The sequence below is a fragment of the Hermetia illucens genome, chromosome 3 (assembly GCF_905115235.1).
Source record: "Hermetia illucens chromosome 3, iHerIll2.2.curated.20191125, whole genome shotgun sequence".
Lineage (NCBI taxonomy): Eukaryota > Metazoa > Arthropoda > Insecta > Diptera > Stratiomyidae > Hermetia > Hermetia illucens.
The window spans coordinates 73,768,512-73,794,197 of NC_051851.1; the positions used below are offsets into that span (position 1 = coordinate 73,768,512).

General features: G+C 40.0%; 1 protein-coding gene across 1 annotated transcript in view; it reads left to right on the forward strand.

Annotated features, from left to right (window-relative positions):
* The first annotated feature begins 13,645 nt into the window (after positions 1–13,645).
* LOC119652522 (ABC transporter G family member 23) overlaps positions 13,646–25,686 on the forward strand; it is a 57,552-nt gene continuing 45,511 nt past the window's right edge. Inside the window, exon 1 of the mRNA XM_038056719.1 lies at positions 13,646–14,153. The gene's annotated coding sequence lies outside the window, so the exon portion shown is untranslated. The remainder of the gene's footprint in view (positions 14,154–25,686) is intronic.

The window sequence follows — 25,686 nt, forward strand, 5'->3', positions numbered from 1 at the left end:
CCGAAAAATCTGAAAAAAATCTCAGTAGTGCATCTCTACAAAATCTAGGCCTCAAAATATATCCGGTTCCGATATCTGCACAAATAAAGTTAATGATAGTATATTTCCACATTTTAGAAATTTACCCGGCACCCCCCTCATGTTCATTCCAGAAGTACAAAATTTGGCATACGTATAATGAAGAACATAATCCACAATTTGGTCAAGTTTGAAGAAAATCCAACCATTATTAACAAAGTTATAGGGGGTGAAACTTTACAATTTTTTGTGAATTTCGTGCACTCTACAACCTGCATGACGTCATCATGACATATCAATTTGTCAATACCACAACGAAGTAGGTTCGTATGAATTGGGTGGAAAAGAATTATTTTGTTTTAGTTCTTTAATCATTTGTATATGAATATCAATTATTCCAACGAGACATGTGTGTATGTAGGTATATAATATATGCGTGCTAATGAACTTTGCGGGTAGTGCCTAATTCAAATAGATTTAAGAAGTAAATCGGAAATATGGGTGCGATCAATTTATGTACGTGCATATATGTGTACAGTATTCGAAAATAGGCAGTTTGTTTGTTTAGGGTGAGCGTAACATCTACGGCTGTAATATGTACGTATGTCTCGTAATTTTGTAGCTGTATACGGGTAGAAAAACATGCGTTGAAATTTCTTAGATAAGATGAACACAAAACCTTTATACCCGAAGCACGAGCTTCCGGTATTCCGACTTGTTTGATATTAGGAGTCGTTCGGAAATTGTAGTGTAAAACACGTGATGTCACATGTCAGATTTATGTTGATCGTCGTAATAAAGCTCGTATTTATCGGTCCGAATGACTTCGCTAAAAGGACAAGAATTGAAGCCAAGGACGTAAATGTATTTCTTGAAGAAACCTAAGATTTATGGTTTAGGTATAGCAGATTAATGGTCAGTTAAGGTTTTATGACTAAACATCGCATTCTAGTTTTTAAACCAGCCCGTAGCCCAAAATCTATCCAACGAAATTCTTTGAAATTTTCACGACTTATTCACAACATATTTCTACTGTCCGCGAACTAGGATTATTGCGATTCATTCAGTATTTTTTTTTTATTCATTGAAGAAGCCGTAAAAAACACCAAAATTCAAAAAAAAGTTTAACACGGCACTAAAAATTTAGTTTTTAATATTTTTTGATAATTCTAGTTTGCGGACTGTAGTTACGTCTGTACGTTAAAATGCCTTTTACTTTTTTCTTTAAGATGATCGCAGTGCCCTCTAACGTGGCAGCAGAAAAACACCTTGTTTTTGGAGATAGATGTATAAATTGGTATGTATTTCAATAACGAACTATGCGATCGGCCTGGAAAAATTACTATGCACGCTCAAGATATTAATAAAATCACTACTGAAATTACTACGCATGCTCCAGATATTAGTAAATATATGGTGAAAAATTCGTATTTGTATCTTCATCCAGTTTGTTTCTTAATTTAATTCCATGTGTATATACGAGTATCCAATAAATATGATCCTCCCTTTACTTATTGAGAATTCGATTTCAATTAGCTATTTCACAAACGACTCTTTGCCTGAGGCATACATGACATCTGTTGGCCTTTCAATTGCCAAAATTTAGTAGGAGCCCTCGATATCATATAATAAAATGAAGAACGCCTAACTTACAGGTTGACTTTAAAACGTGCATAGTTACTGGAAGAGGCTATGAGTTTGGAACCTGAAACATGCGCTCTCTGTACGCAACTGGTATTCTTAGAGAACTCATGGAATAGGCCTAAAACAATAAGATGAATATCTTAGTGTTCCAGGAAACGAAATTGCTAGACAATAAGCAGAAGAAATTGCTGTAGACGTGCTACAAGATGCTGACGAATATAATTGAGCGACGACTGAGAGAGTATACAGACAACATCATCGGGGAATACCAATGTGGCTTCAGATCCGGACGATCGTCAACGGACCAGATATTCGCAGTTAAGTAGGTGCTTGAAAAGTGAATCAAATGTTCGTCGACTTCTCTGAGTGATACGACAGTGTAAATTGTAATGCTCTATATAGAGTAATGATCAAGCTAACAATCCCTCTGAAGCTACTCCTGCTAATGAAAGCCACAATGATTAACGACGATGGCCAGGTAAAAATCCAAAATGAGCTAACAGAAATCTGTCATATAGTGTCAGGACTTAAGCAAGGGAATGGTCTCGCCCCTACCATATTTAAGGTCTTCTTCTTTTTCTTCAGCTTTCACAGCTGGTTACAACCGGGATCAGCTTGTTGTGATCGGTTTCGCAATTTGGTTCCATCATATGCCTAATCTGGATGCAATCGCGAGACTTTCAAATCCCCATACAGCGTATCAGGCCACCGTTGTTTGGTCGCTTACCATCGATCTCGATGCTCAGACCAATCTTGGCGAGTGAATTCTCGTTAGCACGAATTATGTGACCATACGCCTCCCTCGCAATTTTGCCACGATTGGTGCAACTCCATATTCTCTTTAACTTGCTGTTTGGATAAGTTGTCAGGGAGGTGGTCCCAGTTTATACCAGAGGTACGTTACCGGTAAAATCCGCGCAATTGGTGGCTTACGCAGGCGACATGGATATTTTTGCCCGATCGATGCTTCGTGCGATGGAAATGTTCAAGCAGTTCGAGTCAGTAGCGAGTGAAGTGGGGTTCAGGGTCAATGAATCCGAAACGAAATACATGCCCCAAACTCGAAAGGCGTCTGCTAGTATGCAGATAATTGCAATGAGTGAGCATAATTTCAAACTGGTGGACCAGTTTGTCTACTTAGGAGCCCTACTCTCGAAGGACGGAAACGAAAAAGATATTAATTCGTCCCGTGCTGCTGTATCGAGAACATGGACGTAAACTGTCGCCCAAATGACGGAGGAGCAGATCAATATCTTCGGCAGAAAAGTCCTCTAAAAGTTTTTAGGAGCCGTAAAGGTGAATCAGATATAATCATGATTTATTTGAATTATTTGACGACCTAATAGCAGTGACACTAGTCAAAATCCGGACTCAGTGGACGCAGATTGAAGATTAATTCTAAGATTTTCGAACTGGAGGATGCGGTCTTTGGATCGAAATAATTGGAGGTGTTGCATACGGGAGACCAAGGATCCATTTAGACTGTAGTGTCACGAAGGAAGAAGTAGCAGAAACATGGCAATCTCATCGATGCTCACCGATGGACACCACCGACAGCGTTCACGCTGGTTTGATGAAGAATGTCATCGGGCCAGAAGCGACGATAAAACAAGTCGGCAAGATGATATATTTCTTGTGTGAAGGTTTTGTATATTTCTTGTGTAAGTATATTTGAGTGCAGAACTGTTCCATTTATACGTAGCCAGTAATGTATCTGCATTTCGCATGTGAAACTACTCATTTTAGTTTGATAGTGTTTTAGGTTGCAGTAAATTTACACAGAACGGACAACTTTGACCTACTGTAAATTTAATTTAATAAATGTAATAGTACGATTTTGACGATTTCGAAGATATTATCTTTCATGCTATATCCTATATTACAAATTTTCATGACGTTAGCATAAATTTAATTATATAATTTAATATACTATTATTAACTTAATTTGAGTAGATATCAGTATGAAATTTATTTTGAGGCCTGGAAACCGTATAGAGCCAGCTTCATGATATTTTCCAGATTATTCGGTTAGAATGTATCTGAGAATTGTTCCGTTAAAGAAATGATCACTCTCCTGTCCCCGCACTCCCCGTCGTTCAAAACTAAGGCCGGCTTCGGAAAGCACTAATCAAAACCTTTCATTTGATATCCTACATGACATGACATCTCATAAAAAAAAAGCATTTATGAGGACTCCCTTAGCCTCAACGTAGAAGGATGTAACTTACTGTATGTAATGACGTTCATAGTTTCCATCTTCCCACTAAATTTCCTGTCAATCGGTATAGCCGTTTTTGGGAAATGTGCGTGTGACAGACAGACAGATGGGCGGACAGGCAGATAGACATTGAACCGATTTTTGTTTTACATAAAAACTTAAATAGCGTAAATACATAGATGAAGAGACAGAATTTAAGCTTAACGAAAAGAATCACAACAGCATCCCAGGTCAGAAATTTTGTTGACTTTATTTTATACACGCAGAAAATTTCCTTTATTCAATTTATTATTTATTATATCATAGAAATCGTTGCACTCGCCGAATCCACAACGCGCGGGCCTCATTGTAATACCTTTTGTATAGTATTTGTCAAACAAAAAAAAATCACTTACTCAACTACCCGTCTTACAAACGCTGCACAATAGATACATAGGTGTACGAAACCCTGAATTTAACATTTACTTATTAAGGGGTTATTCTAGTGTTAATTTTTTTCTTTTGCATATTTCGATAGATACTACGTTTGAGAATAACTGTGTAAAATATTATGGTGATATCTACTTTCGCGTTTCGAACGATTCCTCAGAACATGTCTTTTTTGCCCCGCGTTTGGTAGTATAAAGAAAAATCAATAATAATAAACAGAGTTAATCCATTTTTTTACAAACTTATACCATACTTAAGAATACATGGATCTAAAATTCACCGTTAAATGACTATTGAAATGGAGCCTCGTCGACACCTGGGCACATGTTCGAAACACTGAGAGCCAGGTGATTACACATAAAAAGGGAGAATTTGGGGCGTCAAGCAATGGAGTCAAAGTGAACGTTGGCGAACTGCGAGGACTACAACTAACAAAGGCCACTGCTAAAAAAACAGGGACAAGCTAAAGTACGTCTGAGATCAGTATATCAGATGCCAGGAAGGAGACAAGCTTCAGTAGTGCAGGTGCTAAACGATACTTGCGTTACCTGAAAGAATGCCTGAAACCAAAAGGACCCTTAATAAGCCTCACGATAACCCTAAACCATCATCATTGGAGACAAGAAAGCGGAGAGCAGTGGAGCCCACATGAGGAAATGCTACCAAAAAACTTAAACCTGAACCCAAGAGAAGTGAAACTCAGGTGAACTCCTTCTGATCGGGGGAGATGACTGATCTGTGGATACAATCACACCTCAACTATAAATTTGGCAACATACCTGTGCATGTGTTCAGTAAGAAGAAGAAACTGGACGATCTAGAGGTGGTTCTTTTAAGGCTTAGAATGGATAAAGATTTGTAGGAAAATGCCATATACAAGGATAAAAGTGACATTCCCACAATGGATCAAAGCTCTACACACTAACGGAGCCAATGGCTTGCGAAAAACCAAGAGCTTGCATTATTCTTAAAAGTAATTTAAAATATATTTGACTTTGAGAGTTTTCACGGGAGACCTCTTGGCTTTCTAAGCCTCACCGGGGAGGGGGGGGGGGGGGGACTCGAGACCCAGTCGAGGCATCAGGCAACTACATAGGATACCGGATCAAACCGGAGCTAGTCGCTTGATTGGTAAAGCTCTATGAAAGGAAGGCGCTACTACTTTTCCTCGACTGCGATGACTACGCCCACCACGAAGTCTGGGAAAGCAACGACACTAATCGAAGCAGTAAGTTAGAAATAGATAACGTAGGGAACATTCCAAGATTCATGATCAGCACTAGACAAGAGGTACTAGACATAGGGAATATTCTGATAAGCGGGCTGGTTAAGAATTGGAGGGCATCGGATGATCCAGCACAGAATAATCAGATTCGGCAGGGGCAGGGGCAGATCAGGGAAGCAAAATAGAACAGCTTCAGGGAATTCCGTGAAGAGATTGCACAAGCCACAGAAGCAACCAGGTGATACAAAGCTATACCTAAAGGCAGGGCAATATCTTCTCTCTGTCTGTCTGAAGAAAAAATGGATCATTTACCGAGAATGAGGACAGGGTATATCTGCTTCTAGGAACACTTTTCCCGGGGTTCAATGAACAAAAGGCGAAGAAAAAGAAATTAGCAAAAGAGGTATGCTCGGAAGTTCAGGTAAAGTTGGCAGTGGGAACCTTTAAACAACTGAAAGCACCCGTAGTACATATCATCTTCCCAGCACTACCCCAAAGAGGCGTAGAAACCATCTTAGAGTATCTGCTAAGGGCAGTAGCAAGGGCATGGAGGCGTGCAAAAGTGGGTAAAAAGGATCCTTTTCACCCTAAATCTTTGAGACCAATTTTCCTAATATCATTTTTACTCAAAACGGTGGAAAAGGTCATAGGCAACTAACGTTCTAATGCGTAATCTTCTACATCAGTGTCAACACGCTCACCGGGCAGAACAGTCAACCGAAACTGCTCTCTATCAGTTGATGGATGTACTCGTATTACGAGATGTCATAGAAACAAAAGAAACAGCACTGCGTGCGATTTTGGACATCGAAGGAGCGTCCGATAACACATCGCACACACCCAGAGACACAAGGTGCCCTAATCCGCAAGAGAGGGGGAAACACCCTTGCTTTCTGGATGGACAGAATGTTGGTAGACAAATAGAAGTACCGACAGGAGCAAATTCTTTTGTCATGAATACTACTCAAGGTTGTCCACAGGGTAGGGTGCTATCATCCCTTATATATGTATGGTAGTGGATGAACTTCTAGGAGAGCTAATAAACACTGGAATACAAGGCCAGGATTACGCTCACGACATTGTTTGAATCTGTATGGGCAAGTATGTGATATAATTCAAACTGGGTTAAGAGGAAGTAGTGCCTGGTGCAATAAGGCGGGGCTGCATATCAATCCAGCCAAAGCGACCATATTGCCATTCCCTGCGAAGCGTAAGCTTAATTACCTGAAAGTCATTAAGTTACATAACATGTAGATGAAACGAGGAAGAGGATTTACACTCGACCAAAAATTACTCATGTTGGAAACACTTGTCGAAAAGCTACGAGGGCTCTGATGACTTGTAGGCCGATGGTAAGAAATGGTAGGATTGCACTAGGTAGGTATTACTTTGGATATACACTGCAAAGCCTATGATCACCTATGGAGGGGTAATCTGGGCAGAAAGAAATAAAGTCAGCACAACAAAAAGGGGGTTGCACAAACTTCAAAGACTGGCTTGCGTGTGTATCAGTGGAACAATGAAGACATGCCCAACGCCATCCCTAAAGGTCCTTCTTGGATTAACTCGTTTCCATCTGTACATGCAGATGCAGACAAGGAGGGTAACCTTTAGAAAATTCCGAATTATCAATGAGGCAGTATTGCATATTACTCATACCAAGGGATAATAATATAACGACGTTTTACTTCGATAAGAAGTTTGAAACACGTTGGAGTAAGAAGACAAGAGCAGAGCATTGCTATTCTGACCGACAGCCAAATGGCGATTAAGGCACTTATGTCCAACCAGGTGAACTCAAAACTGGTATGAGGTGTGTTCGCGATGTTTCTAGCAAAAAGATTTTAGAAATTGAAACTGAACACCGTCTCCGTCATCAGTAGTGATTTTTTATTCGACATATGTCGACATTTCGGGAACAATCTGCTCCCTTTTCAGTGCCGGGTGTATGAAGTGCTTTGAGTGACCGACTACACTCTGCTCGTACAATAAGGTCTGCATACTCTGGGTTTCAGTCCATATTGAGGCAGCGGACGAACTGGCTAGGAAGGAGGAAAGAACGCCCCTAAATGGACCAGGACCCTTCTGTGGAATCGGAAACGGGTTCGTAGCTATGACATTAAAAAATATATACGAACGGCTGGCGAAACTATACTGGGCTAATCTACCAGGAAGGGAGCAGTCCAGATTGCTTACGGGGGGATACGAAACTAAGCGCACAAAGGTCTGTTTAAACCTCACCAAGAAGAAGCTCCGCATCATAGTGGGAGAGCTTACTAGTCACTGCCGACTCAACAAACCTATAACTGGGGAAATATTTTACAAAGTAGGTTGCCCTCAAAATGGTTAAGAATGAGTATCAGTGTACCATACGCTTAGTGGAGACGGTTACTAGTCACTACTTTTGTACTGCTTCAACTACTTGGCGTCGTTAATCGATTCTGTTGAAACTATACTCCATCGATAATGCTAGTAAGAATATATTCCTCCACCCTAGACCGTTCCAAGCTCGTTTGAGAGTGGATGCGGGAAGAGTCACTAAAATCTGACTGACTGTGTAACATCTAAGTGTTTCAGTGATTAGGTAGGGTAAATTTCACTCGGATAAATACTGTTTACTATGACGATGTAAAGCCGAGATGTTTGAGGCGCCAGCTTTGTGATCTCGCCTTCCTGCCAAATCCTCGGTCATGCTTAGAGTCATGGATGTTGGTACCTGTCTAAAGGGTAGTATATAGTACAAAGGTCCTACTAAAGGCCCGAGTTCTGGAACTATGGTTCCCTCCTTTTTTTTAAAAAAAAACCGTCAGGAAGTCGGTGCCCCACTTAGGTGGTCACTAGGAGGCTTTAGAATGCATACAATCTTCCCTGCTTGTAAACACATCCTTTTCAATCGCGTGTGGATGGTGAGATGTTTATGGTTCTCTGTAACTTCCATCCACTTCTTATTGACGACAAACTGTTCGAGTATAGAATCGGCCATGAGGTCAGATGGGTTTTAAGTGGTCGGTAACGTACATCCAATCATGATCAGCAGTAGATTTAGGGGTTGTCTACTGGATGTGCGAAACATGAGGTTCACAGACATTGTCTTTTAGCGAGATTATCACACATTTCTACGAATCGGAAGAAATAGCGCATGGTGAGAGCACTATGCTCCATTTAGGGAATATTTACACACATACATATTTAAAAACTTTAAACTCTAATATCTGTTTGAAGATTAAAGTGCTCCTCCAGGATGCATCAAAGACCAGATACAAAACAGAAGTGGCAAAACACACACCCGACCCCAAGAAAGGATGAGAGTCTTATTGCTGCTCTCTTTTCCACCAAGGTTAGGAAAGAGAATATGCTCCTTGGCAAGTAGTTGGAAAAGGTAAACCACATAGTTGGGAGCCAACAGCAACGCCACCTTGATGTTGTTTATGCACTATGCGCATACCTTAGTGTTGGATATTTGCGCTAGTCAAATGACTGAGCTGTAATTGTTGCTCAAAATGTGTAAGGTTCAGGTGAAGCCAATAGTGCCGCCAGGAAGAAAGTCTCTACAGAGCACTCAAATGCTTGGAGCTTTCTTTTGCTTTTGTTATAAGCGCTTCACGCCAACTATTTCTTCGACTTTATTGAAAATACTATTTAACTGTGTCGTGTTAAATCCAGGTGATAGTTGAGTGTTTTTCTTTCAAAAGAATATTGTTCTATCGAGGTATGAATAAATGAATAGCTTGTCTGTTTAGTCAATATGCATTCTTAGTGGGGACCTAAATTTCCCCAATGATTCAAAGGGTGTTAATTTTATCGAGGCAGGAGGATTCGGAGCGCAAAGCACGCTCCCCGCTAATAAACTTTCAGGTTGCTCTTTGATGCGTTCCAGGATTATTTAATTTATTATTTTTACAATAACAAGGGAACACACAAATACGTTTCCAATTGTTGCCCTAAAGGCGGGTACTCTTCTTCGGAATCTTGACGGTCATCACTTTTTCACTAACTGCGAAAGATCTGAGATTGCAAGAGTTTTCGATAAGTGAGAGTAGCAATTCAATATAAACGGCAGGAGTTGCAGTAAACAGTTCCGCGGGCAAATGGGCGTCTTTGCTTCATTTGAATGCCTTGGTGTCAAAGATGATTTTACTTTTGCTTGGAGGAGCAGTTCGTATCTGCATTGTACGGGGGCTTGCCATACCATGCACGAGGGATGTTATCAGATATTATTGTTTTTAATGCCCTTTTGTGATGACACTACATACAAGCCGAGCTTCAAGGAGAATTTTTCTATGAACTTTCCAATATTACGACACAGTATTCTTTACTGACGACACAAAGATAGTCTGGGGAGTTGGTACCGGGTTTTTTTTTCCGATATGCACAGCCAAGTCGCCAAGTCAAATAATTCTACCGGAGTTGCTAGTATATTTCAAGCAGAGGCACTGGTGATACTATATGTCTGGGGCACTGATGATACTAGATGTCTGGGGCATGATCGGAACCTCAAGCGTAAGATAATCATCCTGATTGACAACCAAGCGGCCATTAAGGCTTTATACTCAATGGCTTATAATTCAGGCTGGTGGGATAGTGCAGGGATGCGCTAAACAACTTGGGCGCGCCTTTAAAGTCATCCTTCCCCGTGTTTCGGATTATAGGAACATAGGTGGACGTTAATGGGCTGACGGAGCTTCTCTCTTGGCAGCCGCTTGATGGGCGTAATCTTCACTTGACCTTCGACGGTTCAAGTTCAAAGTTGGTCATTTCTTCAATTTTCTGTTAACATGCCTGATAAGAACATCGAAAGGATTCCTACCACCTACAACCTTTTCCATGTTGCGGTATGCAGCTTTGAAATCGTTGCTATTTGCGGCAGTTTGTGCTTCCCTCTCCAACGCAATGATGCGACTCCTTTTGACACAGTGACGGAGATCCAGCGTGCCATGGTCACCTCTTCTCGCTGCTATCCGGTGGCCTCTCAGCCTTTTATGTTCATTCATTTGACGCTACGTTTTCACAGTCAGTTAATTCTTATGATGATGGTGGTCCAGTTTTCATCAATGTTCTCTCTCTCAACGTTCTGTCAGAAACAGTTTCCAAGATTATGAGGGCACACAACCTCAGTTCGACATCGAATTCGCGTCTACTACCGCTAGGCTTGCCAGAATCTAAAAACGTAGTGCCATAAGAGGGAGAGGAGTTTTTTGCAGAGTGCCACAATCTAACTTCGCTTCAATCCAGAATATTCATCCAATATCGTCAGAATTTTCGCTCAAGTTAAAGAAGAGCGTGCACATTATTTGGTTAAGATATTTAATGATAGCAACTTGTTGGTAAACCCTGATATGTGCCTTTTTTAGGCAGTTAGCTGATACGGCAGAGCATGCTGTTGTAAAAGGACTTTTTTGCAAAATTTTGTATCCGCAATATGAAAAATCGAAAAGGGGCAGAAAGTGTGGAAAAGAAGGCGATCTCATTAAAGATTGTATGGGAGATGCACGATGCATGTTGTGGAAAGTAAGTGGACGACAAGTGCAAGTAATGGCAAGTATCCAGCATGTACGATGGAGCTGAATCGCATGGCTAAATGTGATAGATGCAACGTGGTGGTAATTTGCGAACCGACGGTGCTGCTACATCGCTGAAGGATACGCATGGCAAAGTTGCGATTTGGGTATGTAGAAGACAAGACATGGTCAAAATCAATGGCGTCAATATCTACAGCTGTTACTCTCCTCCTAGTGCAACAATAGAAATTTTACCGCGTGTTCCTTAGAGTGTGGACGTCGAGTGATGAATACCAAGTGTCAAATAGCCATCGAAAACTTTCCGTAGCTAAACATTGTACTTGGCAGCGTTGACTGCGTGCCTGCTTTCTGATATGGAGGATTAGGTTTGATAATCGATCTAATCGTAATCCATCGCCAAATTATTATTAGGTAATCTCAATGTTAGGATGATCTTGTTTGCGAGCAGCAAGACTTTACCAAACGGACTGGAAGAAATCGGAACATTAAGAGCTGAATAACGAGATCTTAGTAGTAGTTTCAAGGGGGCATACGTTGAGGTTGCGCAGAAGGTTGTGTTGAACAAGATTTGTGGACAAAAATTACCTCAACTGCTAGCCATTGGCTCTTCTTCAAAATAATTAAAACCCCTTTTACCACAACAAAAGGGAATTTGAGGCCGCAAAATGGTTCGAAATGATCCCCGGGGGTTACCAAGGAGGAATTATCAAAAATCTGCGAACGTATTGTGGATAACAAGACTTCAGAATTGGACGAGACCCCGAACAAAGCAATCAAGTTGCCTGCTAAGATCAGGGGCAAATGGTTTGAAGCTCATTTGAATCGTGCTTGGGGAAGGATTATTTTCCGCTCTACAGAAGTCTGTTTTACTACCGAAGCCCCAAAAACCGCCTAGAGCGCCTGTTCTACGTTCGATTCGATAGCAATTGCTGAGATTCTCGCTCGGGGGCAGTGCCGGTTGATAAGTACTTCGCGATAGTAATTCTAGATATCAGTTCGATCGATTGGCGTTAAACGAGGAACACTTTGTATAAATTGAGTGCCCCTGGTTACTTAGCTCAATTAATCGACAGATGACTAGCCACAAGAATACATTGTGACAGCAGGTGTTCCTCAAGGTTGCGTAGTGGGATCCTCCTGCTGTGGAACATTTTTTATAATTGAGTGCTGGTCCTTCACGTGCTGAAGAAAGCAACGTTGATTGATTTTGGAGGCGGCCTGACGGTGATGGTAGTAGCGAAGCACCTCGAGTGCATGAGACTTTTTGGATTGCCATCAAACCATGGTTACGAATGGTTAAATTGGGCCTAACGAACGAAAAAAAGCTTCCGCCTTATTGCCAATCGCAAGAAAAACAATATTGTAAAAATCTGGATTTGGGGATAGTAATCGATAAAAAGTTGAGTTTTAAGGGGCACTTTGACTACATTTAATACATTTCTAGTAAAAATGAGGGTGGTGAAATCTAACCTAGTATCCTGAACAGAAAAAATGGAAGTTTGGTGTACAGTGCCTGTAGGATAAATAACAGGTAAGGCAGTTTGTGTAATTGCGGAAATGATTCCCATAAAAGACTTTTATTGGAAACCGTAGTAACGGTGAGATGTAGTTGAGGGGTGGGTCGAGCGAGGGCACGGGGGAATGAATTACTACCTGACACAGTTCCTCCTACGAAACATAGTGGTTATAGGATGTATTGGTAACGCTTCGGATTAGATAAATCTCCCGACCGTCCCGAAAACAAAGTAATTATCGGACCCTATAATCTCGTCGAGGAAATGCTGCTTGCATTAATGACGGGATCGAAACAGAGATAGAATGGCATTGCAGCCTCTTTTTGGTTACATACGGCTTGTTGGGGGTATGCTGTCGACTAAGTACTATTCGCATTAGAAAAATTTGGTTCCTCTTGAAGCGATCGGGATTACCATAGTTCGAGGGCTAAGGGACAAAGTGACTTAGTAAATATGGTTTCAGTGAAAATGTATTTGGTTGTGGTGTGTATGAGTAAATGTGAGAAATGTAATATTTATGTAACATACTAAATAATGCTCCAGTGTAGTCGGTAGGAGACATTTCTCGAATCGATAGATTGCTGACCCCTTTGGTCACAAACCAGGCCATAAACTGTGGTTGGGAATGTTCATTGCTAGCATATTGTTGTTTTTAGTAAGGTATCAGAAGATCGTAAGCTTTATGGTTGTGCGGAATCTAAAAAAAAACCTAAAAGTCTGTATTAATCACTAGAAGCAAAAAGTGAGTCATGCGGTCCCTCCAAATCAATCAATTGTCTTCGGAATGCATTCAAAGTTAAGAAGCGCAAATCAATCTAGGCTTGGCATGGTATGCTTTTTACGGTACTTGAGAAATAGGTGGACAACTCTAGTATCTTTTTGCATATGCCTGTAGATACTTTAATGTTATATTGAGGTATATTGCCTACAATATTAGCTGATCAAAACAAAACTCGTACAGGTGGAATGTAATCAAACTACTATGATCGCGGAGCGTGCATATATGCGAGACTTCACATGGCCACCTTAGACTCCGGCGACAATATCTAGCTGAAGCAGCATACGCTCAGTATCTTTTACTAACGGGGAAAAGGCGCAGAGGAAAATTCAATGGAGGTGGTCGAAAAATACGTAACCGACTTGTGAAATGAAGACCACGGCAAACCATTTTCGTATTTCACCTCGGTCAGTACGGTCTCATATTTTCTTCCTTCTCGCTACTCAGATCCACCTTGTTGCAGTTTTGATCGAAAAGAAAAAGTTCAAACAAGAAATGTATCTACGGCAATAGACAATAGTGTGTCGTTATGGCGAAACTTATATTGTGCAATGTTCATATTTTATAACGCATATGTAATAAATCTTTCTTAAAATCAATTAAATTTGTGTTACGTGGAGTTTCTAGTGAACCTTTAGTGAAATTTTAGTGGTTTTTAGTGATTTTTGGAAGAAATTGTAGTAACACTTGAATTGCAGTGAAGGTGAAAAGAGTGGTCGTAATTAGTCTTTTAATTGGGTTGCATAACATAAATTGTTTTAAGACCGAAAAAAAGTTGCAGAAAGGAGGAACTCTTCCGTTTTTTCGGGTGGGTAGAAATATGCAAATTATCCATTAATTTTATAATTAGCCACCACGAGCGGACAATTGTTGTGCAAAGCTATTTTTGAATGTTGTATTGTTTGTGTATGCAAATTTTATTGAGGCAGCTCATTCCTTCGGGGGTACTAAGAGTCAATCAACACATTTTTTTTCGCGATACCAAATATGGGGGTAGTTGCGAATTACATATATGGCGAGCCCGTGACTTTGCATTGGATTGTCCAAATAACAAATTATGAGAAATAATAATGAGGATATTGCCGCTTTGTTACCAGAAATGAAAGATAAAAGAAGCTATCGATGCGACACACGCTCTCAGGAATGGCTACTTTCAATATGTAATTCCTTGAAAAGCTAACTTGGAAACACATTACCCAAAGATACTTTGATTGTTTGCTGATGTTACGTTAATCATCTGCCATTCGATACTTGGGTACGTTAAACTTGCATAACATTTCCATAGAGCTGCCGTGCAAGATGGTTAGATAAACAAATTATTTTCCCGGCAAGCCACCAGCCAATTTCAGGTTGCATGTTGAAGATCCGCGGATGCCGACGTCATCAGAAACAATATCTGATGCGCTCAAATAGAGCTCATATGTGGAAAATCGATATTTGCACGCTATAAACAAAAAGTCGCTATGATAAGTAAACATTTGAGTTGTGAAATGACTGTTGAACAGGAATCCATCACTTTACCTGTGGAAGGTGCCTGAGTTGCATCAGTTCATACTTCCAACGTTTCGGGGGCCTACGCTGGCATGGTGCGTACCCCGAAAAACGTGCGTGCATGCTCAGTAAGCCAACAATGTAATATTATTAAATAATCGTGATTGAAAAATGAATGTATGTATGTAGGTCTGGTAGTGATTCGGAAAAAATATATGTTAACCGTGTTTTGCTTTGTGCTACATTTTTTATTATCTAATTCAGTTACTATTAGTCGTAAAAAATGTTAATTTCTTTGGTAATTATTTCAACATCGAGAGGGAAATATGCAGCGAGGAAGTAAATGGTCAGATAGTCATAAGTCGTTTGTTGGGTTTCTGTTTTCTTAATTTGAACGCAATCTCATGGTTTAATTGAGTATCAGATTGCAGCATTCAAGTGTATTATGTTACCTGAAATTGACTAAATTGAAGCTAGATTCGAGTCGAGATAATTTCGAATTGGCCACTTTGGGAAGATCATGGGAACATCTTCAAGGGACTTATAATACTGTGGTTCTATGACTATTACATTAACGACAAAATAATCATGGTTGGAACCTTGGGGCTCCAATGATTGTGTTCTAGTTTTGCCAATGAAATCTTAACATTGAGCAATCAGAGGAGACAAGGTAATTTCTGTAAATAAATCTCTCTTACACGTATGTATATTTTCTGTTACATACTCCTCCATCGGAATTACCTAGGTCTCCTTATCACTGCCTCTATAGAGCTGTCAGTACAATTTCACTCATATTTCTTACTTTAGAAAAAAAGGCAAAAAGTTGACTGACGGTTTCGTCCAGGGCAGAGGCAACTCATCAGACGCTGCCTCACCTCTGCCCTGGGAGCAGCGTGACCGAAAGTGACGATCGATGGAAAATGCTCCACTTAAATATAATCGCAAACACGTAAAGGGTACGAATTATATTTTAGATTGGCTTGGCAATCACTGTTTCATTAATGAAAGGCTATAACGGGATTTTATTCAGCAAAAATCGTACTTCGAGAATCAGTTAAGAAAAAGATACTCTCAAAAAAGCAGCAATTGATTCCCAAAATACTGTATTTGATGAAAAAATCACTTTGTAACCAAAAATGGAAAAAATTCTTCAATTTTATCCCTTTCATTTCTCCTCTCCTCTTCTACGATTGTTGAAATATCCGTGGGAAAGCATCATTTATGCAGTAAATAAACCGCGTCCAGTGCTACATCATACGGACATCTAGATTAATCCGAATTATGCAACAATCCAAACTATTCGAACAATTTCAATAACAGCAAGGATGCTCTGAGTATTTACGGGGGTTGGTAGTTTTGTCTTTGTGCTTCTTGCAAGCCTTTACTTCAGTCACTCAGCTCTTGATTCCAATATATGTTCATATGTAGTTTCATGCCGCTACTGGAAGTTATTTTTCATAACGCTACTTTAAGTGAGTTGATACTAGGCTGTGATGTTCATAAATTTGGTAGAAACTAAAGACTTCTGAATAAAAGAAAAGACGGGCAAGGACTGCAGGCTCTTTTCCAGTGTGACGGACTGAACAGTTTTTAGATTTAGATTATCATGTTGCGGTGACAATTTATAAGCCTGATTACTTGTTCATTGTAGCAATACTCAAATTCTTCAACTATTGCACTATCAAGTCAACGATGCAGAAATGCAAATGAACACCTAAGAGGTGCTTTCCTATATGTTCGTACATTCCTCACCAATTTACAGGCCAATAAGTTACAGTTCCAAGACAGTAGTGATTATCCTTAAATTTAAGTTGTTGGTTTTTCGCATCTATGTTAAGCTTGTAGATGAGCTTTTTGCTAGCTACATTCCCAAGTAGGGATATTCCAATGTTGTTGATTTTCACTTGTGGATAGTTTGCTCTTTGCAAAGTCAAAGTTTTCTCTACACATTTGACTCATTCATTTCATCTTCCATATGTTTAGATAGATTTATACTTTTCTTAGATTCCATTCTAGTGGAAAGTCAACTATTTCTGTGTCTACAAATGCACTTACGATATTACTTAAATTGCTGTAGTAGTTAGTTTGCCCTGCTTCTTTTTCTTCTTCCTCAGCGTTTGTCCTCTTCAGAAGCGAGGTTGGCGCTGTTTTGCTTTGTCGAAGGCCTGATCTGAATGCAGCCGAGAGGCTTTCAAATCACCATCAAGCGTACTAAATCACCATTGTTTCGGTCTAGCAGAGAAATATACTGTATATATAAAATACAGTAAAAGTTCCAGTATAATCTAATGAGGCTGTTCTGCATGATTATCCTTGCATTCCACAAGGAATCTGCGTTTCGTCGAGTATGACATTGTGAATCGGGTTTAAAGTATCGCTCCATTACATATTATTTAATTAAGTGATAATTTCACGATCCTTTTTGCACACATCCAACGGGATGGATAGACTCCTGCTTCCTCGCCGACTTCATTGCCGCTCGCATCCTTTCATGGTTGTCAGTGTCGGGCGAACCGCATGTGGTCTTAGTTGTGGGCATGTCTGCCGAAGTGGGCTTATTGTTCGGTGCTGTTAATCATTATTAACAATTCAAAAATTCAGTGTGCTATGGAGGCATTACATGCGATTTGCATCATTTAAACGATCCATATTATTGTTTTCTATCAGTGAAGCCTTTTGAGCAACGTTGAACTTCTACGATGTCTAATTTATAATTACAGTCTTCTTCCAGTCTTTAGTTCTTATCCGACGCATACAGCCGAAACATATTTCGTTACCAGCAATAACTTGTCGTCCTTTTGTATTCAATCACTATTGGATTTTGACTTATTTTTACCTTTACCTCTACCTAATGGTAATTTGACCTTTTTAGAAAGGACGTGGGACTTATTAACGCCGAATCTAAGCTCAAACAATAAATCGCTATTTTGAATACCTGCGACCTTTTCTTACCAGCAATGTTAACTACGAGACCACTTGTGTTATAGCTTTTGATGTTGACTGCCTTTTCCTGGCACAGTTTGCTTCCTTTTGTGAGTCAAGCTTAATAGTATTTACGACTGCTTTTGCCGAGTTTGTCCTTTCAATATTGATGGGTTCCAGCCTCCGCTTAGTTTCATTTTTCGCTGTTGGTGATGTTAATATGTGTTAGCGCTTCTCTTATGGCTCCTGATTAGCGACCTTGCTAATAGATAGCTCACGGGAGATCGCAGTACTCTACGATGTTGGCCTAATATGCTTACCTCGAGTTGATTTTTGTAATATTCTATTTTTTGAGTTATTTGCGTATTGTTTAAAGTCCTACCTACAAAAACACTTTTGTTTCCATTTTTCTTTGTATCTGTTTATTCTTCTGTCTGTCACTCTTCTCCACCACCAGATGCATGCATATTTGAGAAGTTCGCGGCATGATTTGATAGCATAACTGTAGATGTCATTTGCAGTGGAAATTTCTCAGCGTTTATCCTGGGACTCATGCTATCCTTTAGTCGCAGTCTCTTACCGGCTGTCTAAATGTCCTTCTACTGGTTTGCATTATAACCTTTGTTTCGTCTACATTCATTGTAAGTTCAGCTTCCTTCACTGTCATCACAAGACCTAGTTAGGTTTCGTTTAACACTAAGAAAAGATCTGTTCAAGCAAGTAGTATCATCAGGCGAGAATGCTGTTGAAGTTTTCTGATTGCACACTCAAGTGCAAAATTGAAAAGCTTGAAGGTTGACCGTCCTCCGTTGCCTCTGTTTGAGTGAAAAATATTTCAGTTAGCGTCACCTGAACACACAAATGACCTTTTTGTTAGTCTTGTCGTTAGCCGCGCCATAGACCACCCCCATGATCTCTTACGTACCCATTGACAAGTCGAATTTCTCAAAATTGCCGAATTGAAAGTTTTCTTCAAAATAAACTCCTTTGGAAGGTACAGGCTTTAGCTAGCATTCATGTTCACTCCTTAGTGGAGTATAGGGCATCCCATTCCCTTGATTCTCCAATGAGACTGTGCTTGAGTTTCATTGTCATCATACTTATCGCCGTGGACACGCTCGCTGTGCCGTGAAGCAAATACAGAACGAACACACACATTTATGATGACTGGGATCCGAACCCAGAGGAATGAAATTGAGAAGCTGACGCTTTACCCCTCAACCCAACCATCGCATCTTAATTAGTTAGTAGCTCAAAGCTCAATTCTTATCTTTCCTCCTTTTTCGTATTGTAAGTTCATCTCGAGGACCTTCTAAGCTAGTATTTTTTCCTTTCGGTTATCTACTTAGCTCCGTATTAAGCCAGATCTAGTCCGGCCTCCGGTTGTTGTGCCGCCAAGTAGCCTAAAGTATCAGATCTTTCATCAGAATTCGTTTTCTGGGTTTCTTCAGAGCGTAATCGTGGTGTTACTGTGACCTGAGATATTTTGCTTCCATTGGTACTTCCTAGGGAATTTTCATGTTCACTGGGTGAGTTTGAAGAAGGGATAATTCGTCCGCTAAAGATTAGTATCTGCAAGCGTAATAAAAGACTAGTGTAAAGTAAAAATCACCTTCTTGAAAATCTTCTTGGAAAACTTTGTTACGGTGTTTGAGGATACAGTCTCCTCTCTTATAATATTACTTCATTTTCAACTGTTGTTGATCCATTGTATCCACAATTTTGATTTCAATTCCCCTAATTTTGTTTGCTTTCGTTTTGTTATTTCATTGTCTCGTTTTCATGCAATCTACTACGGTCAATATTTGAGCCAATGCGTTTTTTCCGTTGTAGGTAATGACGTTATCCCAAACTTGAGAGTGCCGTGGTGAGGCACGATAAAAAGCAGCTAACCAAAAGAGTAGTATAGCCTAGCCTGCAACTATTGATTGTTTTCGTGTACTTTTGATAAACTAATTTTTAGTTTCTGTTTATATAACCACCATAAACCAACTATTTTATCTCCACTCACACATCTGTAAGCAAGTTCTTAGCTTCCTAGACTGTGGGCAATATTAAATAATAGTTAAGCCGTCGCTTTCCTCACCATATACTAGATTTGCTAATATCCCACAAGGATCCGTTTTTTCATGACCATCTTCCTACTTATTACACTGACTACTCCAAACCTCATGCATACGCCCTACTCAGTCAAAATCTTACAATTTGCCGATAACCTCATCATAAAGATCACTAGGAAAGATACAGTAGAGGGAAAAGCTTGCCTAAACGCACATTTAAATGAGCTTTGCATTACGACATACAATTGTCTTTCATGCAAAATGAAAATGACTTTGAAGATAGTATGCAACTTCCAGAAAGTGTCTGTGAAAATTCACACTTTTTCTATCCTTACAATAAACTAGTGGGTAGGTATAAATTCCAGCCTTTCAAACACCTCCCCAAGTCAGGGATGCACCAAAGCGTACGAAAAACCCCTTTAGGTTTCTTTATTTCAAACTTCAGTCCGTCTCCGACAAATAGAAATATTGCTTTTCAAAAGCATCGGATCTTTCGCCATAGTGCCAACATATTCAAAACTACGATAATGAGGAATACGCATGTCATGGAGCATAGGACACCCATACAGTATCTTCCTCCTTTATGTTATTGTTACTTTTTAGGTTTTGTGTGAAAGAAAACCTTATTAGAATCGATTCAATGTTTGTCTTTCCGTGTGTCTGTCACACCCGATTTATTCGGAAACCGCTGAACCTATTGTCCCGAAATTCAGTGAAAACATGTCTACTCTGAGTTCCTTTATATCCCACGGCATCATTTTGCGCTAGATTTAAGGAGGGAGCTCCCCATACATGCGAAAGGGGGTGTTAACTTTGTTCACAGAATATGATAATGTGGAGTATCAAATGAAAATATTTTTCGAAACTGATTTTATTTCTGATACTGAGTGTGAGGGCTTAAGAATTTATCCCACCAAAAGTTTGAAAAAAAATCACAATGGTGTGTCTATTTGAAATCTAGGCCTCAAAATACATCCCATTTCGATGTCATGTTCATATTATCGAAGAGAATTACCTCCGCTCGCGTCGTTTACTCCGCTGGACTAAGAAAATATATACCTTGAACAAAATGCTTCTGGACATAGTTCCTATGCTTCCAATTTTAGTCAGGATAGAAATCTTGAATAATTCTTATAAAAATAACCATGAACACTGGCGTTTCCCTATGAATCTAGTTGTCAGTCACTATCCTAAAGGACAGTACAAACCCTAGATAGCTGCAAAGATATGGGACATATACCTATCAATCCACAGCGGTGTCTGTAACTGTGTAATTCTCTCAAGAAACTTTTCCATTCTTTCTCGTTCCTTGATCACGTAGACTCCTTCCATGGTTTTTCTTAAGACCACCAAGATCATCCCTTCTCCACCATTTGTCCACATAACTAAGTAGAGTTCCCAAAGTGCCAACCTTGGCATTCAGATCACCTATGACATTCACAATGTCACCTCATAAGAGGCATTATGATGCTTCTCAATCTGAATCGGAATCTGTAATCCAAGACCTCCCAGGTATAGAGAGCGTACCTTGTGGCAGCTGTTGGCATCAATTTGACACCAATTTTTATCCACTAATAGTGAGGTTTCCAGTAAGAAGGAGAAGAGTGCTGCTCACTTCGCCTAGGATCAAAATATCCAGCCCATATTACCGGAGTTATCACTCAAGTCAGAGAAAGAGGGCGTTCTGGAGGACTCTATACCATTGTCGAGAAGCGTAGGCACATTCCAGAAACCAATCTTTAACAGTTTTCAATAGCCAAAAGTCCTTATCCGAGGCATTGCTGACATTTCGGTAGCAACAAAGCTTTGAAATTTGCAAATTGCTAGACCACAAATTTTTATCCCTTTTTGTCGCATTTTACGAGAATCAGGATATACATTGAGTATATTCTTAAAATGCAGCTCATTGGACCATTAATATGACGCGAAAAGCTTGCTTGTGTTCTCCTCCGCCGTCGAAAGTAACCGGTATTTACCCGTTGCGTATATTTCCATAGATGCGGAGATAGGATTTGATAGTAGAGCTATCGATGTTACTTACAAATGGCATTCCACCATTATTGTGTTTAGTCCATATTTGAATGCATTAATAGTATTGAATATGCCTTTGTTATGACTGTTGGCTGCTTCGTTCTAAATAGAGCCGGCGGTTTCACCAGAAGCCAAAATACATCTGCAATAGCAAGATGAATACAAAGCCTAGCAAAAACATTTATGACCAAAGCTCAAGATCGAGAGACTGACCCCCAACCAAATAGCGAATTGCAACGTCGTCTTTCCTATGCTATTAGTAATTTGAAAGTGCTGATTCTGTACACTTTCATAAGGTTAAGGTTCTGCGTCAGCATTATTCTATGAGAAAAAGTTTGATGAAAAATTGAACTGAATGATAATGTGATGTTACTAGAACTAGATAGAGTGGAAGTGGAACTCAGACTTAACCCCGTTTTTTTACAGTTCTGCTAGGGGGTGGCATTAGCCAATTGTTCACCACTTTTGGCGCAGGTGTAATGCCCAGCCTGGTGATCCGGGTTTTCTCTCAGAACACCAAAGTACCTTTCCAATTATTATATCTAAATATTACTAACAGCTACATTTATTAAATACTAATATTCAATTTTGACCTTTCATTGTTAATTCATCGTCAATTTGATGTTTCTTTGAGTGACAACTTATTTCGCTCACCCAAGCCGCGGCGCCTCTGTAGATACGCAGCTACGCTCGTGGTCTTTCTTCAATACCTAGAAACATTTTCCCGTGCTTCAATTAATTGTAACACCACCGATGTTTGTATGTCCCTTTTTAGTTGTTAATTCATTGAAGTGGGAAAGTCATTGCTCTCCTATCAAAATACCAAGGAAATTGATAGCAGTTGATTCGTAATTAATCAGATCCATAGAAGTAAGACTGTTTGCACCAAGGAATAAAAGGTAGTTGGATGGCACGAAACTTTAGCCGAATCCCAGTCCACCATTCAAACGTAAAGTCTTCTTCGATTATTTTCCTTATAAATTATTCATAAGAGGAGGTCAAAAAATTATACATGTAAACTCACATATAAGCAGCATATGTTCGAAATTTCTTGGTAACATTTTTATTAACCTTCACCAAAGAAAGAAAGTTTATATGTAGTAATATCTAATTACAGCGCCAACAAATAAGTAACAATCATTTTTGTTAGCTACTTAATTGACCGACAAAAATCTTAAACATTTACTTTTTCGTTGCGACTACTTTGCTACGTCTGCAGTGGATAGCGTGCATTCTGGCCACATACGTACCTATTGACCGAAATAACGATTTTCGCTTGCAAACGATTTTTAAGTTCAAAATTTGCGTTATGAGTGGTGCCATAAATAAACATTATAAATTACTCATATGTGTGTGGCTGGACAAGCAATTTGTGAACCCATAAGATATTATGATAGTTAAGATTGTATAGTTTCGGACATCTTGGCTGCACTTGACTTCGTTTCAGTCTATGCTTTAAGTTTCTAGTATAAAGCCCGCGTAGTTAACTGGCAAAATCTGAAACTAAGTGAGTATTAATGATCTCCGCACAGTTGAAATGACATAGTATTCGCGAGCTTAAGATTGTATCTTTAGGTTTCCAATGCCTAGATATTTTCCAACGCTCTGTTTTTTTCTTTGTGAACAAATGGTTGCCCTTGGACCAGTTTGAGAGGATTTTGTAGTGTGATGCAGTCACTGACCAACCAAGCTTCCGCTATACAAAGTCAATGTTAATTTCAATACCAATTTTCAAATTGCTCTTATGCAACCCAAATTAGGGCTATCTCGATAGGTTTCGAATAAGTGACTTGTAAAAGTAACAAGTGGTTTTGTTTTCATTATCAAGGGAAGTAACCGTTTTCCTATTCCGGACACTCCAAAATACGAATTACATTAACAATAATGGGAGGGATTACTCCCGGGCCGTTTGTGCTTGCCAGTTTTACCGTGATTCATTACTGCCCATAAATATTCTTGGGGTCATGTTTTCCGTTTACTAATTTCTTTGACCGTTCTCTGAAAAAAAAAGAAAATGGAAGCTGTGGTGTTGGATGTTAACTCAACTAATTTTTTCATCCAGAGAACTATCGACATGGGGGCAAATTATTATGGGGCAAATTACGGTTCTATAGCTTATTCCCTTCCTGCTGCTTCCTAGAGCTACATATTGTATCCCGCAAAACTTGGGACTTAACCATTTGCAGAAAAAAAGACTTTCTATCCATCATTTTCAGTTGTTCTCTCTTCTGTGCTCCAGATTTTCATACTCAGTCGGGCATTCAAGGTAAAAAGGGAAGTCATGAACACTGTGCACTTCTACCTCTACACACCCACGTTCCAACTCTTTTATATATATGGTTGCCATTTACCCCTTGGTGGGGTATAGCGCCACAAGTTCGCTACTGTTCTGCTCCAAGTTCCAATGTTCCAAAATGATCTGTAGGGTATTGATGTGGTCAATATAGGAGGATCAGAGCGGAAACCCGCCTGCTCTTTGTTGATCACACTTTCGAAATGTTTTTCGGTGCGTTTCAGGATTATTTTAGCTATTATTTTGCGACGGCATGGAGCACGTAGGTACGCCTTCAATTGTCACACTCAAGACGGGTCCCCTTCTTTGGCATCTTGACGATTGTCCCCTCTTTCCACGCTCTGGGAAAAGTCTCGGATCCCTAAGATTTCCGTACGCGGCGAAGTAGCATATCTGCAGGAACTACAGGCGCAGCGATAATTTAATATGCAGGAAGGCCGAGTAGTCCAGCGACTTTACTCTGTTTAACTGTATTGGTGGCCGAAATAATTTCTCTTTTGCTTGGAAAGACGTTTCTTATGTTACGGTGATTGAACATTTTATCCACAAGGGAGCGGACCTCATCGGATATGATACGGTTAAAAACCGTAGTGAACTGTTCTTTTCACCTCTTCAGTTGTTCTGCACCGTGGATGAGAAGCCGCACTTCTGAAATTATTGCATTCTGCAGCATCATCATATCCCGGCATCCAACAGAAAAGCATTTTTGATGAGGGCCAATGCTTATCGATATTCTCAGGCAGGTCACTTTGTATATTTGCCGCCCGATCAACAAGACAACTCTCTCATTGTCGACCGACAACTGGATCATACAAACTTGGGGGTCGTAGCTCTACGACCCTGCTAGAACTGACGGACGTAGTGAAGATAAGTAGTTGGTAACTTTATTTAAGGCCGATGAAAACGCCTTTCTTGTTACGCATATCCCCAGTGACAAGGGAGATAACTCCTAAATCTACTGCTGAGCGTAAAGTGGTCAATATGATCATTCATACAGCGTGGGCTAGTTGAAACCCAACTAAACTTATGGCAACTTCTGTGCTCGAACAATATGCTACCAATACTATTATGGGGGATAGCAACATTAATAATATACGCGAAGCGACCCATTTTGTCAGCTAACAGTACCTCAGGCTTGCTATGTGGAATATGGCAATCAGTTAGAACTTGCCGGTCCCAATACCTGCTGTAAGCAGAACTATCAAGTACTGCTGCGGCGAGTCGACTTGGTAATGATGTTGTACTCCCATGTTAACCACGCCCCTATCTCCGATGTTCATCCGCTCAACGGCAGAGTTTGGATGATGCATTCGGAATTGGGACATAATTGTTCGTATCCGCTGCTGGACGTTTTCAAGATCGATCTTCGTCCACGGCAATATTCCGAATGCATAAGCCAATCAAGGGATAGCGAATACATTCAATGCGCTTATTTTATTCTTCCCCGAGAGATGCGATTTCAGCACCAGCTTTTTATAAGCTCGAGTGGCGACCACATCGTCCTGAATACCACACATGAACTCCTCCGTCTTAGCAAAGAGACA